The 15162-nt window shown below is 44.1% G+C and overlaps 1 protein-coding gene across 1 annotated transcript in view; it reads right to left on the bottom strand.

The window, feature by feature from the left end:
- nrxn3a (neurexin 3a) overlaps positions 1–11706 on the bottom strand; it is a 430381-nt gene extending 418675 nt beyond the window's left edge. The window contains exon 1 of the mRNA XM_082974861.1: positions 11442–11706. The gene's annotated coding sequence lies outside the window, so the exon portion shown is untranslated. The remainder of the gene's footprint in view (positions 1–11441) is intronic.
- Positions 11707–15162: the final 3456 nt, after the last annotated feature.

Consider the following 15162-nt stretch of genomic DNA (forward strand, 5'->3'; position numbering starts at 1 on the left):
CCAGGTCTCCGGCAGCCTCTGGAACTGCCGGTCTGCGGCCAACAAGGCAGAGTTCATCTCAGCCTATGCTACCCTCCAGTCCCTCGACTTCTTGGCGCTGACGGAAACATGGATTACCACAGATAACACTGCTACTCCTACTGCTCTCTCCTCGTCTGTCCACGTGTTCTCACACACCCCGAGAGCTTCTGGTCAGCGGGGTGGTGGCACTGGGATCCTCATCTCTCCCAAGTGGACATTCTCTCTTTCTCCCCTGACCCATCTGTCTATCGCCCCCTTTGAATTCCATGCTGTCACAGTTACCAGCCCTTTCAAGCTTAACATCCTTATCATTTATCGCCCTCCAGGTTCCCTTGGAGAGTTCATCAATGAGCTTGACGCCTTGATAAGTTCCTTTCCTGAGGATGGCTCACCTCTCACAGTTCTGGGTGACTTTAACCTCCCCACGTCTACCTTTGACTCATTCCTCTCTGCCTCCTTCTTTCCACTCCTCTCCTCTTTTGACCTCACCCTCTCACCTTCCCCCCCTACTCACAAGGCAGGCAATATGCTTGACCTCATCTTTACTAGATGCTGTTCTTCCACTAATCTCATTGCAACTCCCCTCCAAGTCTCCGACCACTACCTTGTATCCTTTTCCCTCTCGCTCTCATCCAACACTTCTCACTCTGCCCCTACTCGGATGGTATTGCGCCGTCCCAACCTTCGCTCTCTCTCCCCCGCTACTCTCTCCTCTTCCATCCTATCATCTCTTCCCTCTGCTCAAACCTTCTCCAACCTATCTCCTGATTATGCCTCCTCAACCCTCCTCTCCTCCCTTTCTGCATCCTTTGACTCTCTATGTCCCCTATCCTCCAGGCCGGCTCGGTCCTCCCATCCTGCTCCTGGCTCGACGACTCATTGCGAGCTCACAGAACAGGGCTCCGGGCAGCCGAGCGGAAATGGAGGAAAACTCGCCTCCCTGCGGACCTGGCATCCTTTCACTCCCTCCTCTCTTCATTTTCCTCTTCTGTCTCTGCTGCTAAAGCCACTTTCTACCACTCTAAATTCCAAGCATCTGCCTCTAACCCTAGGAAGCTCTTTGCCACCTTCTCCTCCCTCCTGAATCCCCCCCCCCCCTCCTCCCTCTCTGCGGATGACTTCGTCAACCATTTTGAAAAGAAGGTCGACGACATCCGATCCTCGTTTGCTAAGTCAAACGACACCGCTGGTCCTGCTCACACTGCCCTACCCTGTGCTTTGACCTCTTTCTACCATCTCTCTCCAGATGAAATCTCACGTCTTGTGACGGCCGGCCGCCCAACAACCTGCCCGCTTGACCCTATCCCCTCCTCTCTTCTCCAGATAATTTCCGGAGACCTTCTCCCTTACCTCACCTCGCTCATCAACTCATCCTTGACCGCTGGCTACGTCCCTTCCGTCTTCAAGAGAGCGAGAGTTGCACCCATTCTGAAAAAAACCTACACTCGATCCCTCCGATGTCAACAACTACAGACCAGTATCCCTTCTTTCTTTTCTCTCCAAAACTCTTGAACGTGCCGTCCTTGGCCAGCTCTCCTGCTATCTCTCTCAGAATGACCTTCTTGATCCAAATCAGTCAGGTTTCAAGACTGGTCATTCAACTGAGACTGCTCTTCTCTGTGTCACGGAGGCGCTCCGCACTGCTAAAGCTAACTCTCTCTCCTCTGCTCTCATCCTTCTAGACCTATCGGCTGCCTTTGATACTGTGAACCATCAGATCCTCCTCTCCACCCTCTCCGAGTTGATCATCTCCGGCGCGGCCCACGCTTGGATTGCGCCCTACCTGACAGGTCGCTCCTACCAGGTGGCGTGGCGAGAATCTGTCTCCGCACCACGTGCTCTCACCACTGGTGTCCCCCAGGGCTCTGTTCTAGGCCCTCTCCTATTCTCGCTATACACCAAGTCACTTGGCTCTGTCATATCCTCACATGGTCTCTCCTATCATTGCTATGCAGACGACACACAATTAATCTTCTCCTTTCCCCCTTCTGATAACCAGGTGGCGAATCGCATCTCTGCATGTCTGGCAGACATATCAGTGTGGATGACGGATCACCACCTCAAGCTGAACCTCGGCAAGACGGAGCTGCTCTTCCTCCCGGGGAAGGACTGCCCGTTCCATGATCTCGCCATCACGGTTGACAACTCCATTGTGTCCTCCTCCCAGAGTGCTAAGAACCTTGGCATGACCCTGGACAACACCCTGTCGTTCTCCACTAACATCAAGGCGGTGACCCGATCCTGTAGGTTCATGCTCTACAACATTCGCAGAGTACGACCCTGCCTCACACAGGAAGCGGCGCAGGTCCTAATCCAGGCACTTGTCATCTCCCGTCTGGATTACTGCAACTCGCTGTTGGCTGGGCTCCCTGCCTGTGCCATTAAACCCCTACAACTCATCCAGAATGCCGCAGCCCGTCTGGTGTTCAACCTTCCCAAGTTCTCTCACATCACCCCGCTCCTCCGCTCTCTCCACTGGCTTCCAGTTGAAGCTCACATCCGCTACAAGACCATGGTGCTTGCCTACGGAGCTGTGAGGGGAACGGCACCTCCGTACCTTCAGGCTCTGATCAGGCCCTACACCCAAACAAGGGCACTGCGTTCATCCACCTCTGGCCTGCTCGCCTCCCTACCTCTGAGGAAGCACAGTTCCCGCTCAGCCCAGTCAAAACTGTTCGCTGCTCTGGCACCCCAATGGTGGAACAAGCTCCCTCACGACGCCAGGACAGCGGAGTCAATCACCACCTTCCGGAGACACCTGAAACCCCACCTCTTTAAGGAATACCTAGGATAGGATAAAGTAATCCTTCTAACCCCCCCCCCCCCCCTTAAAAGATTTAGATGCACTATTGTAAAGTGGTTGTTCCACTGGATATCATAAGGTGAATGCATCAATTTGTAAGTCGCTCTGGATAAGAGCGTCTGCTAAATGACTTAAATGTAAATGTCTCTCCATCCTAACAAAGGGAGTCATTGTCCATACAGCGGCATGGCGGGCTGTCTAGCTGCCACCTATCCGTTCTTTGGATTGGTGGATGTATCTCATTATTGTAATCCTTTTTTGAATATTCGATGAGAGTTGTTGACGTCAAGCAACTGTATTCAATGGAGGGACCAGTACGAAAAAAGTATGAAAATGTATGCACTCACTACTGTAAGTGGCTCTGGATAAGAGTGGCTGCAAAAGGACTAATGTTTTTTTTTTTTTAAAGAGAAATTCTATGCTTTCTAGCCTCATGCTATGAATATGTATGGCCAAGGGTTTTTTCTCAAAGTTGCCTGGATGTCACGTGTCCTACTTATATCAGTACACTCCTAACTTAAGCATTATGAAACTTCTATTTGATCCAATTAACCTCACGCAGCAAATAAACCATTCATTATTTTCTCCATAAAAAATCTACTTGTTTGGTGGGCGAAACAACCTGCTGGAAGGAGAAAGATTTTCAGCCAAGCTGGGCCTCACTTCCTCTCTCTCTCTGATATAATGGATAATCTGTGGTTCTCTGTGTCTCCGGACAGGTAGGCACGCTAAACTATGTAGAATGTTGGCCTGTTGGAAACTACATCACACAGTTCGGACTTGATTTATGTGATTTATCTCTGTAGAAACTGCAGACAGAAAATGCGCATTGAGCTCACTGAAAAAAAAAAAAAATGGAATTCAAATAACTGAACCGACATCCATTAATTAGGCTAGTTGTTTAACCCCCAAAAAAATAACAGACATTTTGGTTAATCGCTAAGCAAACGTAGGCTACCATGCATTATGTCAGATTTTGAAGATTGTGATATGCGTGTTCAAATAACTGCAAACATTTTCATGGACCAGAATGAAACACTCTCCTCACTTTTGTTTCTGTAGTAAGGATTCATCACCTTCAGAGAATTATTGTTACTTCTATGCAGATAATCGTTGTTTGAAGCTAAAAAAAAAGCAGTTAAGTAGCACTATGCAAATCAGGGAGCCAAATAAACGGCTCTTTTACCGATGCGATTCTCGTTGTTCACCAAAAAGAGACGTACGTTTGCAAACGAGCCGTCACTAAAAACTGCTAAGGACATGTGAAGACACGCCAATTTGGAAACACAGACAAATACTGTACTATTGAACCATAACAAATAAAAAAGCTGGATCTGTGTGCATAATTCATTGTATCTGATGTTAGAGATACAATTACCAGTCACCAAACCTAATTAAAAGTGGCCGTTTTTTTTCCTCAGTAAAGGTCTAGGCCCTATCTGTCATCTGCTAGGAAAATTAGCACCATTATTCTGCTGGCAGCCCCCGACTATCAATCAGGCCAGCAGAGATGGCCCTTATCTGATGGCCAGGGGAATGAACGGGGCTTTCTGCTGACTGCACCATACAGATGGACAGAGAGGAACCACAAAACAAAGGAAGGAGAGACACTAGAATACTAGAGACCTAAACACGCAGGGCCAGAGACAAGAGAGACCCCAATGCATAAACAGGTACTTATTCTATGCTTCAAGATTGTTGCTAACATGTTTCCTAACCTAACTATCCCACCGTTAGTCCCATCACACATTGTGTTTTGTCATAGTAAACACAAGCATAAGGGTATGGTTCATGTCATTTCTTTAGAAATATTTGTGTTTCATTCTATCGCCAATCTGTTCTAGACTAGCCTACTGAAAATGCATTTTACGGGCCAGATTCCTGTATTATGGGACTATATCAACAATTGACTAATTAAACAAATACCAAAACATAGATTTTGGGTGGAGTTTTCCTTTAGTGAGATGTAATGGTTTATGCCAGGTCCTTTTAGGATTCATTCATGAGAGCTGTTCTCGAGGTAACAAAACACACACTAAGTTGACCCACATTTCTGTCTATCTTGAGACGCAGATAAGGTTCTAGATAACCATAGGCTTGTACTCTTCCAAAATGCAGAGATAGAGAAACCAAGAAGACAGAGAAATTGAGATAGATGGACAGAGAGAGCAAGCGAGTGAGAGAACCACCCAATTCAACACAGTCTCCACTGCTCCCCAACCCAAATAGAAGCCAGCGCTACTCTCAGACACACAGTCAAATCCCTGCTGACATATCAGCTTGATGTGTGTCATTGCTGGGATATGCTACTCTGTGACACTGTAGTGATGTAATGACAAGCCAACGTCTGGCCATCAGCAGCCTGCCCCACGACCAGAGATATCTCCAGTAGCCTACACTCACCAGGAACACACACATAGAAAGTTTGGCTTCTACCCAGTATGGTTTAGTATACCTATCCAGGCCAGTTAAACGCAGCTATAGTTCTCCCCCATGTTGAGAGGAACTTTAAGTATTCCGATAACAATAAGCAGGGTTAAGTTCCACCGCCCCATACAGAGGGTAACCTAATAGGCATCTAATATTCCCTGTGTCCCTGCCAACAGTCTCAGCCCTGGGCTCAGTACCACAGGACAAAGGCCCCAGCAGTCAGCATGGGCCCACTGGACCAGAACACACTGGGCGGTGGAGGGGGGGACGGTCTCGTAACTGATACTTCACCCTGGCAGCAGCCAACACACCTTCTCTCTGCTGTGTGTGTGTGTGTGTGTGTGTGTGTGTGTGTGTGTGTGTGTGTGTGTGTGTGTGTGTGTGTGTGTGTGTGTGTGTGTGTGTGTGTGTGTGTGTGTGAGAGAGAGAGTTCTTTTGTTGCAGGTGGATGGGCAGGGGTTAAAAGGCTAAACTGCATGGACCATTGTTCCCATTGATAGGAGTCCGCCGCTCCTCACAGGGAAGACACACACAGGGACAAAAGCAGCCGGGGTTTGGCCTCCCATTAGAAAACAATAAGCGGAGGGATGGAAGGCAGGGGAGGGAATCTGAGAGAGCCATGTTAATAAGAGCCGTCTCTTCATTGGCCCTGACTGTCAAACAGACACACCTCACTGATGTGTCTACTACTACTGCAGGTGCATTGAGTACACACACTGCCGTGTCTTCACACACACTCTGGATGCTGGAACAAAATGTCCTCTGTGGCAGTCAGCTGATATAATGGAAGAGGAGGAAGGAGGAATGTGTTGAGTTCTCTCTCTCTCACACACACATTTTACTGTGAGATTCTCCAATTTTCCAGTCCTCCACCAAACATCTCGTCCTCCACGCAAACTTTACACACACACCCTATAAACAGTGAGTCACCTATATCCCTGCTGCCAACCTACACACACAAATATACACACACCTTCGCTCCCCTGCAGTACACACACACTCTCTCTCTCTTTCTTAGATATGGAGGGGGTACACAGCCCTGGAACTGTGTGTGGATGACGTCACCACCAATACCGCAAGCCAGAACTAAACCAGTCATGTGTGTGGGATGGGGGGGGGGGGGGGGGGGAGTATGAGAGAGCAAGAGAGAGAGATAGAAAGATGTTCCACCTGAACCACTCACACTCATGCATCCCCTTCGATAGGCAGGCCCCTTTCCAATACCTGAACATCTCCTCCTTCCCTCCAACCATTAGTTATCTAACGTCATTGGATGGGTTCTATCAAAAAAAAAATCCATGTCGTTAACACCTATCCAATTGTATTACATCCGTGATTATTATGGGGAGAGAGGTAGGACTAATAGAGGAGGGGAGGATGTATTTGCTGGTGAACAGACACAGTCTAAATAATTATGATCTAATGACTAATCTAAGAGCATTGGAGGAGAGCAAGGCTCCCCCTAAATTGTTCTCACCTATCCAATTTAGTTTCAGTGATGAGCAAAGGAAGGGATGGAGAGAAAGAAAGGAGAGGGAGGATGTGTATATTTGTACAGACGCAGGCAACCTGGCACAGACTAAACAACACACTTTACTCAATTGTGTCCAACATCAGCAATTACAATGAATAAGAAAGAACAGATACAGACCAAATAATACACATACTCTGTTTTGTTACGTCATTATTATTAAGAAAGAATGGGATGAGAATGAAGCGGAGGAAAGAAGGGAAGGGGGAGAGAGGGAGAAAGGAAATATATTTGTAACAGTATTTACACAGCCACACAGACAGGTACAGACAAACAGGCACAGCCTAGATAATAATTCATGCTACAGCATTGAGTGGGTGTTGGCAAAGTTCCCCGCCATGTTGCTTATACCTATCCAATTTCGTCACACTTGTGATCTAAAAAATGGAGGGGGGATCCATTTGTTAGTATATCCTACCAGCTACAGACAGACAGGCAGAGACATAGATGTAGACTGGTGCACAGCCTGGGTAGAAGAAGGGAAAAATTGACAGATTGGTCCATTTTAAAATATGACCAAACGGGCACGATTTCACCAGTTTCACCATAAAAAAGGGAGTATAGGGAGAAAAATACTTTTTCCCCCTTAAGTATTCTAGTATTTCAGTGGGCACAAGTGGCCACAGCCAGACGGGCAGAGCCATGAGTCCAGCCCGGTGCCCAGCATGGGTAGAGAGAGTGGGCATCCAGCTCTCTGCAGGAAGAGAGACAGAGACACACCTCCTCTGGGTGACGGGGGACGGAAGGGAGGGGAGAGCCGTTCTGCTGCAGCACCTCTCTCCTGCATTACATCACCCCCACACTGCTACACACACGCGCATGCATGTGCAAGCGCATGCACACACACACACACACACACACACACTGCTACATACACACCCACCCACGCACACACAAACACTGCTAGCAATATACTGCTGCCACACATACACACACACACACACACACACACACACACACTGCAACGATGCTACCAACACTAAGCAATCAACCCAGGTCTGCATCCCAGAAAAACCCTGTTTGATTTATCTATCGTTCTAAACGATTAATAACACCCCGTCTCCTGCATTACATCACTCTACTGCAACACTTGCTCTGCCAAACACACACACACACACAGTTAATGCATATGTAGGGCCAGTCCTCACACCACAGATAAAATCCCTGTTTAAATTAATCTAGTTTATCTTTATCTTCATTTATCTAATTCAAATAATCCTTATCCTGCATTACATCACTCTGCAGCAACACACACACACACACAACCAATACTAACCCATGTCTACATGCATGTATAGACATACTATGAATAATAATGCTGGAGATATTCTTAATCATTTCACTACTTTATTTCTACCATACATCCTTCTGTAGCAACGTCTGCGTAGTAGGGAAAGACTCAGCATGCACCCCAGAGAACATATAATAAACACCCTTCATTTGACAAAAGTAAAAAAAATCTATTTTATATTTGTTAGAAATAGTGCAATAGAAATTGTGTTTTTATTATAATTGTTAGTTCGTTGCTTTACATTTACTATAATCTCTTGCACCCTCAATTTTGTTTCGGTCATTTGACACCTATATGTAATCCGTCCTTGTGTGTGTGTGTGTGTGTGTGTGTGTGTGTGTGTGTGTGTGTGTGTGTGTGTGTGTGTGTGTGTGTGTGTGTGTGTGTGTGTGTGTAGTTTTACGCACACGCACACCAACACGTATATGCACGCGAGCGCGCGCCCGCACACACACACGCACACAACAAATAGGCCTATACCAAATGAATTAGATGAAATTGCAGGGACTTTCTCAGAAGCATGAAATTACTGTGAGCTGTTGAACGTCGTTTTATTTAGGAAGGCATGACGCAATTTCTACAACCGGAGATTATTTGTCCTCCCTCCGCATCTTTAATCACGCCCGTGAAATATTGTATTATTTCAACTGCATTACATTTCGTGTGAAATAGGCCTACGCATTCAGACAAACATAATAGGCCATTTTTAATCTGCGTCAAAAATATGTTATAATCATCATACAATTAAAAAACCCGTTGAAACACTGTTTTGTATTTATTTCTATGGGAAAAGGAGCATCCTCAACGATATTGTGAGTAGTAGCCTATTGTGTGAGCAATATTGTGCCCCCTCTCCCGCCCATACGGATTAACGTTACCTTGAGAGCCCTTGGCCGTTTTCGGTTGATTTGTCAGAGTAGTTAATCGCCTGCCAACCAGCGCCCAGAAAGCAGGACAGCCAAATTAAACCACGCACCAACCACCGCCCGGCACCCCGCAGACAGTACAGCCAAATCACACAATCGCACAATAACCACAGGAGCAGGGCAGGGAATGCGCATAGCACGACCGCATAGCCTACACCACTTAAATATTGAATTCATCTTTCTTGTGTCTTTCTGTGTAGGCCTAAATGGGAGAAACGTCGATTAGCCTAGGCCTACTTTCTTGAAATGATTTAATAACACAAATATTTCGTTTTATAGTGAGCTATCATATTTAATTTAACAGGAATTTAGGCCTAATAGTTGTGTGTACTAATATCCGTGGAAAACATTAACGTAAAACAAAAACGTGTATATTTTGTGTTGGGAAAAAAACTGCATTTTATCTAGATAAAATATTGTTTTCTTATTAAATGGTTAATCATGTTTTTTTTAATGTAGGGCCGACCAATAAAATAAAAACATTGATAGAATCTCTATTTTAACTATAATTCTACAGTAGAGCATTGGACTGCTGCTGCCTTTTAGGCCTTGCTTGCTGTGTGAGAAAAGAGACGCATTTCACAGGGGTCACGCCCATTGCTGAGGCATTTCTGCCCGTTGGAAAAGCCTGATTAGGAGTTTACCTGCATTCTGATGTATTCACTAAGCCTATTACATTGTAAATCTAAACATCGAACGTGTGCCACAATGATAAATTAACTTCAAACGTCACCAATTCTGCTGGCAAATTGCAGTGTATTTTATTACTATTTCATCACGACTGGCGAAGGTGCTGATCAGACCTTTTTTGGGAAAAAAATCATTAGGACAAAACGTGACAATTTTAACCACCATTTTGTGATCTCTTACATGATTTTCCTACAGTAATTTATCTATTCCTGATTTAAGACATAACATGAAACTATAAATGATGTTAAAATGCATGATTTAAAATAAAGCTGTAGGGAGTTAATAGGGGCGTTATATTTCTACTGCAAAATTGTTTTGTCTTTTTATGAGCTGTTAGATATTGATCATCTCAAATCCAACATGCATTCTTCTAAATTGTGAGAGATTGGCTGCGTTACATGGTTCATTTGAAAGAAGAAAAAAACACCAGCGTGTTCATACATGTCAGATTTCATGTACATCACCAGCACCCCAAAAAACACCCTCCCTCGACGTTCTGCAGAGCTCACGAGCTCATTTGATTCCATAGGGAACGAATTCTACCCGCCGCCTAAAAAAAAACCATCACGTTTCCTGCGTTATTTTACAATCCAAATACAGCCTCATCTGACGATTCATATTTTACTCTAACGTATTACATTATTGTTTCAGGTTGTATGGTATGTTTTATCTGCTACAAATGAACAACCTATGTGTGTGAGAAAAAATAATTCATACGAAGACAATGCTTTCTCCTCCACAATATTCTAAATGGAGATGGGTCTATTTCGTTAAAATGAGCATATACGAATTCATCTGGGAAATAATATGATTTTAGAGGGAATTGGGGGAAGGCCAAATGTCTGGTCTCCATCATGGTGTCTGCAGTGTAGGGGCAATCAATGGAACATAGAAGGTCATGTCCCCATATCAAATTCAAAGCAGCGTTTCCATGTCTGAATTGTCTTTTATCTCACAGTATCAAAACAGACAACATATTCTTTTGTCTTATTTTAGACATAACCTATCGGTTGTTTTCCCTGACTATGCAGAACCGGTTCGTTAAATGAATTTGTTTACTCTGAACCGTCATTGACATTTTAAAATAGCCCCATGCACGCTGGCGGTCGTAAGACACTGGACACCCCTGTATCCATTATTCAAAGCTACTTTTCAGGCGAGAACACAATGCGTGGTTTGGAAGAGAGTCGTAGCCTAAGCAAGCATTTATTTAGCGTCATTTATGCTTCTTATGATGCCTATAATGCTCTGTGTTTTATAAAGATGAATAATTCCGATTCTAAATATCGCCTGTGGCCACGAGGTGAGCGATGTGACCGTAATTCTGTCAGTCCCTCGGGGCTTGTCCATGCCTGTCACCCTGGCCTCGTTGACCGGGGAATGGGCAGAGAATCACCCGAGCCGACATGGCCGGAATGCCCCATTTATAGGCCTACCCGTAAACCACCCTGCAGCAGGCAGCGACCTTATTCGTCGATAACATTATGTTTCCAGTCAATGGATATTACTAGTATAGTGCAATGCTTAGTTTATGATTAGGTAGTATTGACCACATGTCGACGTTCTCAACGTCCCAACTTGTTCCAGACTGTCGACAGCCGACACTACAAACATGTTCAAAATGTCTACTATAACATCCCCATTCCAATCCAAATGTGTTCCGAAGGAACGATTAGAACTATATTTTGGATGTTTGGTAGTAATGACAAGAGGAGCCCTTTGGCAAGTAGAAAATAGAGCACGACTGACCTTAGTTATGGGATAATATCCAATGCATAATAATCCGACAATAAACTCCGGTAATGTTTAAATCCAGGTTCGGTAAAAAAAAAAAAAAAACTGAGTAGACTGAATAAACACGGTGCCGATTAAAGCGAGACTTCTGACACAGTACCAGCCTTTAAATCGGGACTACTGGGCTGTTCTTTCCTCTGTCTCTCTCCGGTCGGTCTCCACTACAGTGCATCACAAGAGCGGCGCGCTCGATCCGTGCGACTGGCGACCGATCTCGGGATGTTCACACACACTTCGCACGGGTCCGCCCTCTCCTGGTCTCTCCTCAGCACCACCTCCGCGCGCGCCCCATTTAAAGGCGTAGTCTGGGAGAGACAGCAGTGAATGCATGATTTTCACAGAGCATGCCGTGGCGTGTGTTTGGGATAGGCTATAGTTAGAAAATCGGTAGAGACGGTAATATTTGCATAGCTGTGTTGCACAAACAGAGTAATGTGGAAAAGTTGCAAATTACTAATTTCTTCCTTAACTGACAAATATATGGTTTACAAAGTGATGCGTAAACCCAAATGCACCTCCAGATAGGCCTACATAGCCTGTTTGTATTAAAACATTGAAAAATAAATGTTTTGTATAAAACTGAGACACTTGGACGAGACTGCCCAGGACTGCCAGAGCCTGGCGCTGCGCTTTTTCCTATTCCAGACACGTGGGGGGATCTCAATAGACTGTGGAAGATTTCTCTCCTGGCCCCTTTTTCCTTCAACTGATCTCAGAGAACGGAACAGGTGAGTAAAATAATAATAGGCCACCTACCTCTATAGCCGGCCTCCGCCATATTACTTTCACCTATCCTGCCTTTAGATCAGTACAGATCAGTGCTCTGACAATGTCTCATAAATTGATCTTTAACGGATGAATAAAGCAATTCAAATGAAAATAATTGAATAGAAGTTAATTTCATTGAATTAAATTGATGAAGTAGAGCAGAGCCACTTCAGACTACTGAGATGCATGCTTTTAGCGCTCTTGAGGCAGGCCTACAACCTCAGAGGTGAACTCAAAAGAACACCACGTGGAGTAGGACCACGGAAAGCACAGGCCTTGTCACAATCGACAAGATAATAGCTATTCTAAAACGGAGAGTGACACAGACAAACATTAAAAAAGGTCCAGACACACGTATTTCCTAGGTGGCAGAGGTCCGGATGGATAATGTAATTTATCCGTTTGCGACCCCAAACGGTTCACATCCCTCTTGTTGGCGGAGAGAACATTTTACAGTTTTAAATCTAATTTCCTGCAATTCTATGCATTCTTCCATGTCGTATGTTTGTTTATATGATACCAGGGGTCGAAGCATGGGTGAGTAAAACAATAATCTGTGGTCCAGTTGAGTATGGAGGTCATAGGCTAATAGCCTAATATAACTTTTTACCAAGCACGAGTTCAGCATCTAGAACTACTCTCAGCCCAACCATAATATCTCGAACAACAGGTGTTAAACATGACATAGACCCATAGCCCAAATGATCCATCACAAACCTGGCGGATTATTTAATTGAACCTCGGCCCCAGCCATGGATCGAACTCTGCTGGCCGGCAGAGCAAAGCAGCTCCAAAGCTCCATGGCCATGATGGATGGATCTGCTGAGCGGCTGCACTGGTTTACAAACACTCTCACAGTCACAGTAAGCATGTTAGCTTAGCAGCATCTCCCCTCTTTGGAAAATACTGTACAAGCGCAGCATGGGGCCCAGGTACTGTATATTTGATTTTGTTGTCAATTAACCATTTCTTTATGGATTTGGATTAATGCTAGATGTTATTGTTTTGGGGCCAAGAATCAGCCTCCTGGCAGAGGTAACCAGGTTTTTGGCTGAAATGTTCATAATGGTGTTGAACAGTCAAAATCATGTTTTTCATTAAATTGAATGATATTTGGATGAATCCAGATATTTAAAAAAAAACTATGATGACCAAAGTATGAAAAATGACTGTTGCTTCTATATTGATAAAGTTTGATCAGAAAGTTGCATGTCCCCTCCCCATGTCAAACAATTGGATCCAGGAGGTGGAATTATTAAGGGGATAGGATTGCTTCACCTTAACTCTAATTTTAATACACCAATGGTAACATGATATTCTCTTACATAATTTAAATAAGTACTGCCTTGTAACCAACATCAGAGAAGGCATGTTTGCAGAGGGATGTGGTTTATATACTGTAGCTAGATAGCTACTCTACTGGGCCCAAAATTTGACTGTTGGGTGTCAGCACATTTAATTAAAAGTGTACATCTATGGCAGAGACACTTATATGTCTCCCCTTTCATCTGTGTCTGCCGTTAGCAAGTTACTGGCTAGCTAGGTCTTCAGCCAGCATGGAACAAAAGGGTCATTCAAAGCTCTGATACAGTTGTCAGGTCAACACATTTACATTTACATTTTAGTCATTTAGCAGACGCTCTTATCCAGAGCGACTTACAGTAGTGAATGCATACATTTCATACATTATTATTTTTTTTTTTCCCGTACTGGTCCCCCGTGGGAATCGAACCCACAACCCTGGCGTTGCAAACACCATGCTCTACCAACTGAGCCACACGGGACCGTCTATCAGTGCTGCTGGGAATTGCAAGAGACATGCCAAACACAAGATGAATGAAAAAAAATGGACATCATTGATGCAATTTCAATGTTGTTTAGGTTGCTTTGCGTATCACCAAATTTGCTTGACATAGTCATTTAAGAAAAACACAATTTTTTAAAATGTTGAGCATTTCTATCACCTCAAAAATCTTATAGATAGTATTTTAGTACCTCAAAAGGCTATTTTAAATGGGAATCAGAATGACTGTTCGAGATCACAGGACTAGTAGAAACAAAAATATAGCTCAGTATTTGCATAATTTAATTACACAGTCTTTTTTTGCTGGGTTCAAAAAAATATATAAAAAAAATTATATGATCAAAAATTGAATTTGACCTTTACTTCTATAGCCCATAGAAACACATTGAATAACACATTAATAAATGGCAAAACAGAGTCAACAAATAAATCATAAGGAATAAGGTTTTGAAGTGTCTGTCCTATATCTAGATGATATAAGAAAGCTCAGAAAATATTTCGTTTTTTGGATTCAAATTTAACACCTTTTTTCTGTTGGCACAAAACTACATCCATTCTTGCATAATTTTTTTCAACCAGTACCTTGTTACTTTTAGATGCTTATGGGGTTTGTAGAGCAAAACAGAGAACACCATTGTGTTCGTGCGAGAATCATCTTTCCATAGAGTAGATTTTTGTAGGCCAAACCATTCGGTCACTACAGACTTTTTAGTGAGTAGACCGATTTTCGGGAATGTCCCATGGTCTGAAAAACACTGCTGTAGCTCATACACCTTCCACCACAGATGCAGAAGGCCGCCATTGGCAGATGCGGTAGATTGAGACAGAGCCCATGCAACATATCTCTAGTTTAAATTGATGGATTACGATGGGGATTTTTTTATTATGTTACTTAGATTGCTTGGGTGCATCAATAGACTCTTATTAAACAACATAATTAGGCCTACGTTTTTACCCTAAACCAATTCAATGTTCAATGATTGATACTAATATGTTTCTTAAGATCAATTTAAAAACATCCCACGTGTATGTGCGTGCCTGGGTGGGCTGGAAGGTGGGTGGGTGTGTTCTGGCACAAATGGCCTGACCATGCCCACGCCTCCA

Source organism: Salmo salar, chromosome 01 (genome assembly GCF_965601325.2).
Source record: "Salmo salar chromosome 01, fSalSal1, whole genome shotgun sequence".
In the NCBI taxonomy this organism is placed as follows: domain Eukaryota; kingdom Metazoa; phylum Chordata; class Actinopteri; order Salmoniformes; family Salmonidae; genus Salmo; species Salmo salar.